Here is an 8,956-nt window from a genome sequence, read left to right as displayed (position 1 = left end):
GCCCCCGCTCCGCCCCCGGAGCCGCAGCCCCGCCCGCCACCGCCGTCGCCATGTTGTGGCTCCCGCAGCCGGCGCTGGGGACGCGCGCGGCCGAGCCCGGGGCCTGCAGCCGCCGCCGCCGCCAGGTAAGCGCCCCCCGCGGGCCGGGCCGGGCGGGGCCTGTGGGCTGGGGCCGCCGCCTAGGCCGCCCCGGCCCGAGTCGGGGCTGAGCGGAGCCGGGGCCGAGCCTGCGCCCGCGCCGCGGCCCGGCCCTGCAGCCAGGCGGACCCTGCTCGCCGCCCGAGGCGGCAGCCACTTCCCCCGACCGCCGCCTGGCGGGCCCGGGCCGCCACCCCACCCCGCCCCCGGCGGACGGGCCGCCTGCCCCTTCCGCCGCCGCGACCCGCCGCTACCCCGCCGGGCGGGCGGGCACGATGCTGTGCTCCCTGCGCGGGACGGGCGGCCGCCCTCGGCGTCGGCCCGCGGACCCCCGCCCGGGCACGCATAACGGTGCCACTTTCCCCCGCCGGGGCTCCCTGTCAGTCGGACCGTCCCGGCCGCCCGAAGAGCTGGCGCCGTCACGGGGCAGACACTTGGGGGATCGACCTTTTTTTGGCGCCCCTCAGTCCCTCCCCCTACCTCGGCCCAAGTTCTGACCCTGGGGGAGATTTCTTCGGGAGCAGACAGGTATTCCTGCTCCAGAGTTGGGGGTCCTGGGGGTGACCAGGCCTGTCGATCAGGGTGGAAATTGTCTCTCTGCAGGGGGCTCTTCCTGCCAACCTGGGCGGGGGGAGGTGGTGAGGCTCAATGTGACCCGAGGGAGGACGGAGAGCGTCTGCTGGACAGATGGCCTCCTGGCCTTGGATCAGGGCGTGTGAGGGGGAGGGGTCCTTATGACCTTAGGTATGCCTGCCTCGGAGCACCCCAGGATTACTGAAGCTGCTCAGGGATTTTTTTTTTTTTAACTTTTTTTTTTTCTTTCAGTAAGCCAGAGGTGGCATTAAAAATCCTGGATTGAAATAAATCCATAATCCCACCCGGGGAAGCATGTCTGGCACCCAGGACTAGCCTGGAATAGGACTGGCAGTAGGAGAATGGGACTTGGGGATAAGATGGTATTTGGCCTAAGGCTGGCCCACTTGCCTTCAGCTCTGTTGGTGGAGGGCCTGTAGGGTGCGTCTGTTGCTGTGTACAGTGTGGCTGAGCATACAGGATGTGGACAGACAGATGCCTGGTCTGCTGGGTGCTTGGTGGGATTTGAGGGGTCTGTTTCCTCAAACTCGCAGGTACATTACACAGTGAAAGAGAAGAGGAAGCAAGGTGCTAGCCCACATATTTTTGACCATTTTCCAATTTTTCTGCTGGTCATGGCTTTAATTCATTCAGTAAAATTTTACTGAGCACTTACTATGTGCCAGGCACTGGACTAGGTGTTGGGAGTACAGTAGTAAATCAGATAGACATGATTTAGCTTGAACTCATAGACTAGTGTGGAGACCCAATAATAAATAATCTTGAAATTTCATTCAACAACAAATATTTGGCAACCAATATGTGCCAGGCATTGTTTTAGATGCTGTAAAGAAAGCAAGCAAAAATAACTGCCCTTATGAAGCTTTCATTCTGCTGGGGTGGGGGGTGTTGAAGGGGAAGACAATAAAATAAAATATAGTCTGTTAATAAGTGCTAAAGAGAAAAAGAAAATAGAGAAGGAGGATATGAGTTATTGGGTGGGGATTGAACTTACATCTGAGTGGCCTGGAAAGGCCTCCTAAGAAGGTGTCTTTTGAATGAAACTTTGAAGGAAGAGGTAAACCAATCATTTCAAACTGTGATGAGTACAAGGAAAGAAAGGTGAAGAGAGTGGTGAGAGATAGGGGCCTTGATTTGGGTTGAGGGGGGTCAGGGAAGGCTTCCTGGAGGAAGTGACATTTAGGCTGAGACTACCTGAGGGAGAGTTAAGAGTTAACCATGTGTGGAGCAGTACAGAGCTTGGCAAGTTGGAGGAAGTGAAAGAGGCCTGTGTGTCTCAAGGAGGAAAAGGAGAGGGGAGGTAAGTCTATGGAGAGGTGTGCCTGATCACTGGGAGCCTTGGGGACCGAATGCCTTCCCTCCTTAGTTTGGATTGTATCCCCAGTGTAATTAGGAACCTTTGAAGGGTTTTAAGTGAGTGACTTGATATTTACAGTTTAAAAGTTCTCTGGTATGGACAGAGATAAGCAGGTAAGGCAAGGCTTTCTGTGTCCCGAGTGGCCTAACCACTGGATCAGCTTCGAAAAGCCTCCAGCAGGCTGGGGAGGATCCTCTTCCTCAGAGAGACCATTTTGCCCAGCTTTTAGGAAGAGAAGGGAAAATAGTTAACATTTATGGAGTGCCTGTTATGTGGGAGAATCAATTTTAGAGACTTTTGCAAACAGTATCATATTTAATTTAATCTTCTCTGTGCTCTAAGAGAAAGGGGTTGTCCTGCCCCCTTTACGTATACAAACTCGGAGGAGGTAGATGACTTATCCAAAGCCACATTTGTAACTTAATCTGGATTCAAACCCAGATCTTCCTGATTCCAGACCCACTGGCTCTGGAACCAGACTACTGAATTTGCATTTTGCTTTTGCCACTTGCTAACTGAACGATTCTGAGTTATTTAATCTTTCTTATGCCTCAGTTTTCTGGTTGGAAAAGCCTCAAGCTTTTTCCAGCTTAAATGCGGATAAAAGTACTTGCCTCCTAAGAGTGTTGTGCTGATCAAATTAACTTAGCTCAAATGTTAGTTGCTACAATGACTTAATTTTTTGAAACATCCATGCTGCCTGTCTCTCAGCCTTGTCATTTTGGATGAGATTAAATATACAGATAAAATTTAATTCTTGAATATTGTGAAGCTTCTTTTCCCTCCCTTTTCCTCTAAATAATGTCAATGTTCCATGTGATCAATCATTCAACATTGATCTCCCATTTCAGTCTTGACACTGCTAGGGCTTATGGATACAATGTGAGTTACTTCCCTCAAGAAGCTAAGAGTATCCAGAGGAGGTCAGATATTTAAAGGAATGAGCTACAATGTACTTAACAAGTTCTCTAAAGCTCCTGTACTTCGAGAGCTTTTGGAAGAGTAAGAACGAGATGCCTGGGGCAGTAGGGGAGGCTTCAAGGCCAAGGTGACTTTTGAACTGGGCTTTGGAGGAAGAGTAAGAGTTTTATAGGCACATAAACTGGACAAAAGACATTCTATGTAGTGAGAGTCATGTGTGAAAGCATGGAGCCTGCATGAGAGGCTTGATTTGTCAAGGGATGAGGCTGGGAAGCTGAGTTAGAGCTGTGAAAGGCAGGTTAAGTTTGGATTTAATTCTGTAAGCCACAAGGACCTGTTCGAGAGTATTAGATACATCTAATACATACCTTGATGGGTGTTGCAGTTAGAGAGTGGAGACAGATATCATCCTGGGGGGTGACGTTGTTTAGGTGGGTTCTGGTTCTCAGTTTCATAAGCCTGAAATTCAGTTTTGTAGGGCACTCAGAGCTGATTAGGTCCAGGGAGACTGACTAACCAAACTTGGAAGAGACTGATGCATAAACTCAGGGCATTAACTAGCCACGGGGAAGGAAACTGCAGAATGACAGATGTTTTGTCCTTTGGCCATGGCCTTTCCCCCCTAGGTCCCCACCCCCACTTCTGGCAAGGGCTGGGACATACTAACAAACTCTTGCTCTTCAATTCCCCTTTGTTTTTCTCAGGCTCCATGAAAACTAACCCTTTCTGTTAACAGAATCTTTCTTCAAGCTTTGTACAGTGTAGTTAACAATGATTATTAATCGATAGAGTGAATGTTTCTGTATCATTTGGGTGAGATCCTGTGTTTGTGAAACTTAAGGAAAAGGAGGAATAACTTTTTAAGAAATAAAATATTGGAAAGGGGTATTCCCTAGAATTGGGTTATTGGAGAAGGTATGCATATTCCAAGTGGTATGGATAATTTTGTGGTCTGGGAGGTAGTTGTGGACAGATAGGTTGGAAATTGTTCTGGGTGCAGAGGTCTGTGAACTCTCAAAAGAGGTGGGAGGCTTTTGGTTGCACTTGAAGAAGCGGTTGGTTTAGAATTTTTATCTTCCCTACACACTGGAGACAGAAGAGAAGGTAATAATTCCTACCCTCTACTCAACCTGGTCATGGTGAACTTTCCTATTGGATTGGAATCTTCATGAGGTTTGAGCTACATCTTAACACTTCCTTTTGCTTCCATGAAACTGGAAAGAGTGGTGGACCCTCTAGAATTTTGAATCTATTTTTCCCTACAGCAAAGAATAAAACCCAAATAGACCAACCTAGATTGTGGATTAATTATTTTTCTTTTAAAACTCTACTAAAGAATATTCATGTGGAAAATTTAGACAATACAGATAGGTATACAAATGAAATAAAACTAACCGATAAATCCTATAACCTAGAGCTACTGTTAACATTTTAATATTTAGTGTTTGTATTAGGCCTTTATCTCAAGGTCTATCTTTATATGTGACTTTTAACTTTTTCTTTTCCTGCAAAAATAGGAATATCCTTAATGGGAGAGAGTTCTGAGTGTTGATGTCTGTGAACAATCTGTGCATGTTTCCATTTGTGGGCATCTGGTCCATTGTTCTCCCCCTTTATGTCCTAGGAGTGTAGGATGTGATATCCAATAGTTTATTAATTTTGAGAAACGTTTTTAGGGATCAAAGTGCTATTTCAGCCAACTATTCGCTTTTATTTGACAGTGAGAAGTGTTTATGTGTGTGCTGAAATGACAGGTCGGATCCTTTTTATGACTGAAAGAAAAGTTGATGAACACGTTTTGAGTTTGGTGTCACCACAGAGTCATTCCTCAAACCCATCAGCACTTAGAGAACAGCTGTCCTCTGTTCACTGTGTGACTTTGGGTAAGTCCTTTGCTTTCTCCATGTCAGATTCAGGTGTTGTATCAAGAGGAAGTGGTGTCCCCCTTCCTCTCATTCACATGCTCCAGGAGATGAAAAGGATGATGATGTGTATTTGTGTGACTGACTGTGGAAAGACTGCCACAATGTTGCGTGAAGAAAAGGAGTATGTCTACTGAACTCCTGGCCTCAAATTAGTCTGTGTGTGAGGCAGGGCGTCTGTATAACTTTGTTATGTCTCTTTGTGAGCTCCAGAATTATTGGAGCCCCTTGAAATTTTTTTTTGAGTGGGTCAAGGGGAGCATTAAGGGTCTTCTGCAAAACTAAATCCACAAGCTTATCCAGAGATGCAAGAGCAACCACTCTAGGTTTCACTCAGAATAGGTTTGCTTCCTCTGCAGGACAGAGTTTACTGTACGATCTGCTTATCTCTGAGTGGTGGGATTGGGTGGTTTTTACTTTTTTCTTTATATTCTTGCCTATCACTTGAATTTTCTTTTTTTTAAACATTTTTTTAATTGAGTTATAGTCATTTTACAATGTTGTGTGAAATTCCAGTGTAGAGCACAATTTTTCAGTTATACGTGAACATACATATATTTATTGTCACATCTTTTTTTTGCTATGAGCTGCCACAAGATCTTGTATATATTTCCCTGTGCTATACAGTGTAATCTTGTTTGTCTATTCTACATATGCCTGTCAGTATCTACAAATTTTGAACTCCCAGTCTATCCCTCCCCCCGGCCCCTTTGGCAACCACAAGTTTGTATTCTATGTCTATGAGTCTGTTTCTGTTTTGTATTTATGCTTTGTTTTTTGTTTTTTTGTTTTTTTGTTTTTTGTTTTTGTTTTGTTGTTGTTGTTGTTGTTGTTGTTGTTGTTTTGGTTTTTTTTTTTAGATTCCACATATGAGTGATCTCATATGGTATTTTTCTTTCTCTTTCTGGCTTACTTCGCTTAGAATGACATTCTCCAGGGACATCCATGTTGCTGCAAATGGTGTTATGTTGTTGATTTTAATGGCTGAGTAGTATTCCATTGTATAAATTTACCACATCTTCTTTATCCAGTCATCCGTTGATGGACATTTAGGCTGTCTCCATGTCTTGGCTATTGTAAATAGTGCTGCTATGAACATTGGGGTGCAGGTGTCATTTTGAAGTAGGGTTCCTTCTGGAAATATGCCCAGGAGTGGGATTCCTGGGTCATACGGTAAGTCTATTCCTAGTCTTTTGAGAAATCTCCATATTGTTTTCCACAGTGGCTGCACCAAACTGCATTCTCACCAGCAGTGTAGGAGGGTTTCCCTTTCTCCACAGCCTCTCCAGCATCTGTCATTTGTGGATTTTTGAATGATGGCCATTCTGACTGGTGTGAGGTGATACCTCATTGTAGTTTTGATTTGCATTTCTCTGATAATTAGTGATATTGAGTATTTTTTCATGTGCCTATTGATCCTTGGAGAATTGCTTGTTTAGGACTTTTACCCATTTTTGGATGGGGTTGTTTGGTTGTTTCTTATTAAGTCGTATGAGCTGCTTATATATTCTGGAGATCAAGCCTTTGTCGGTTTCATTTGCAAAAATTTTCTCCCATTCCGTAGATTGTTGTTTTGTTTTACTTATGGTTTCCTTTGCTGTGCAGAAGCTTGTAAGTTTAATTAGGTCCCATTTGTTTATTCTTGCTTTTATTTCTATTGCTTGGGTAGACTGCCCTAGGAGAACATTTTTGAGATGTATGTCAGATAATGTTTTGCCTCTATTTTCTTCTAGGAGGTTTATCGTATCTTATCTTATGTTTAAGTCTTTGACCCATTTTGAGTTGATTTTTGTGTATGGTGTAAGGGAGAGTTCTAGCTTCACTGACTTACATACTGCTGTCCAGTTTTCCCAACACCATTTGCTGAAGAGACTTGTCTTTATTCCATTGTATATTCTTGCCTCCTTTGTTGAAGATTAGTTGACCAAAAGTTTATGGGTTCATTTCTGGGCTCTCTATTCTGTTCCATTGGTCCATATGTCTGTTTTTGTACCAATACCGTGCTGTTTTGATTACTGTAGCTCTATAGTATTGTCTGAAGTCTGGGAGAGATATTCTTCCAGCCTCTTTCTTTTTCTTCAGTAATATTGTGGCAATTCTAGGTCTTTTGTGGTTCCATATAAATTTTATTATGATTTGTTCTAGTTCTGTGAAATATGTCCTGGGGGGACATATTGATAGGGATTGCATTAAATCTGTAGATTGCCTTGGATGGTATGACCATTTTAACAATATTGATTCTTCCAATCCAGGAGCATGGGATATCTTTACATTTTTTAAATTCTTCTTTAATTTCCTTAATCAGTGTTTTACAGTTTTCTGTGTATAAGTCTTTCACCTTCTTGGTTAGATTTATTCCTAGGCATTTTATTACTTTGGGTGCTATTTTAAAGGGGATTGTTTCTTTACTTTCTTTTTCTGTTGATTCATCATTATTGTAAAGAAATGCAACTGATTTTTGAACGTTAATCTTGTAACCTGCAACCTTGCTGAATTCTTTGATTATTTCTAGTAGTTTTTGTGTGGGCCTTTTAGGGTTTTCTATATATAGTATCATGTCATCTGCATATAGTGACACTTTTACCTCTTCTTTTCCAGTTTGGATCCCTTTTATTTCTCTCTCTTGCCTGATTGCTGTGGCTAGGACTTCCAAGACTATGTTGAATAGGAGTGGTGATAGTGGGCATCCTTGTCTTGTCCCAGATTTTAGTGGGAAGCTTTTGAGTTTTTCACCATTGAGTCCTATGCAGGCTGTAGGTTTCATTTGAATTTTCTATAGGCTTATATATTGTCTTTACAAAAATAGACAAATGGTAAATGTGTTTTTAATTTTATTGAATGCCCTCAAGCAAAAACTCAAACTGCCCAGAAATACATCCCTGTAGAAGAGGTATGACGTTGGAACTAACCACCCCTCCTTGGTCACTGACTTTGTTAGGTGTGCAGTAAAGACAGCTCTCCCAGGCAGATAAAATTAGGCCAGGACCTCTGATTGAGATAGTCCCCAAATTTAGGGAGCCAAGGCTGCACCCATCTGGGAAGGATTGATGAGAAAAGTGCGAATTGACTTCTAGTTTCATTTGTTGGGTGTTTTTTGCAGGGGAGTGCTTCTAACAAATCCGTTCCTTTTGGACATGGTCCTGGGCCCCCTCCCATGGACCTTAGAGCTCAGTCTCCCACACATTGACATGGGGATGCTAACAAGAGGGGTTCCTGTGTGTAAGCCTCGCATACATTCCTGGAATTTCCCTCATTCTGGAGGTTCAGCCTATCCTGGTGGTGAGGCAGGGAGCTATTTCTTCTTCATTTCCATCCAGTCTTTAGGCATAGGAACAGTTTACCCACACTGCCCTTGGCAAGCTGGAGCTGAACGTGTGCCAATGGAGTGGGCTCTGGCTCCGCTCTTACTGCCGTGGTTTGCTGCAGTTTACAGCAGGCTACTCCTATCTGCCAGTTCAGTTCCTGAAGTTGACACTGTTCTCTAGCAAGCCAAAGGGCAGAGTGAGACCAGAAAGAGAGGGCTTGAAGGGAGGCGTCCATTGTATCTGCAAGCCTCTGAGGGCTATTCCAGGGCCTGAAAACACATCTGAGGCAGAGCTTTGGCATTTTCAAAGGAGAAGGGAGTCCAGGGGTGGGCAGTGAGCAGCTGTTGAGATCCGTCTGGGGCTTGGCCCAGCTGAGGCTCTGGTGTGTGTGGGCATGGGCTGCTCTCTGCCTTTGCCTTGTTAGACAGACTCCCCAAACCTGAACTGTACTGGCTGAGGTTGTAAAACTGCTTCACTGTCTGAGACTTCATTAAGGCTATAAATCTTCAGGCCCTTAAAAATATTAGGTGTGTGATTAACACTACTGTTATTCTTAGAATGTTTATGTGTATTTAAAATCCTTTGGAGGAAGGGGAGTATAGCTCAGTGGTAGAGTGCATGCTTAGCATGCATGAGATCCTAGGTTCAATCCCCAGTACTTCTCTTAAAAAAATAAATTTAAAGAAAAAAAAAAAAACCAACGTAATTATCCATCCCTC

The 8,956-nt window shown here is 44.2% G+C and overlaps 1 protein-coding gene across 7 annotated transcripts in view; it reads left to right on the top strand.

The window, feature by feature from the left end:
* Nucleotides 1-6: 6 nt before the first annotated feature.
* ZNF592 (zinc finger protein 592) overlaps nucleotides 7-8,956 on the top strand; it is a 48,489-nt gene continuing 39,539 nt past the window's right edge. For 3 of the 7 annotated variants that reach the window (XM_032469076.1, XM_032469075.1, XM_032469072.1), the window contains exons 1-2: nucleotides 8-125; nucleotides 4,732-4,893. The gene's annotated coding sequence lies outside the window, so the exon portion shown is untranslated. Of the gene's footprint in view, nucleotides 126-526; nucleotides 667-4,731; nucleotides 4,894-8,956 lie in introns of those variants that run through there. The other 4 variants (XM_032469078.1, XM_032469073.1, XM_032469077.1 and 1 more) reach the window with 3 other exon arrangements.

Source organism: Camelus ferus, chromosome 27 (genome assembly GCF_009834535.1).
Source record: "Camelus ferus isolate YT-003-E chromosome 27, BCGSAC_Cfer_1.0, whole genome shotgun sequence".
Lineage (NCBI taxonomy): Eukaryota > Metazoa > Chordata > Mammalia > Artiodactyla > Camelidae > Camelus > Camelus ferus.
Note: the sequence above shows the minus strand (reverse complement) of the source record. Positions and strands in the feature narration are given on the sequence as shown.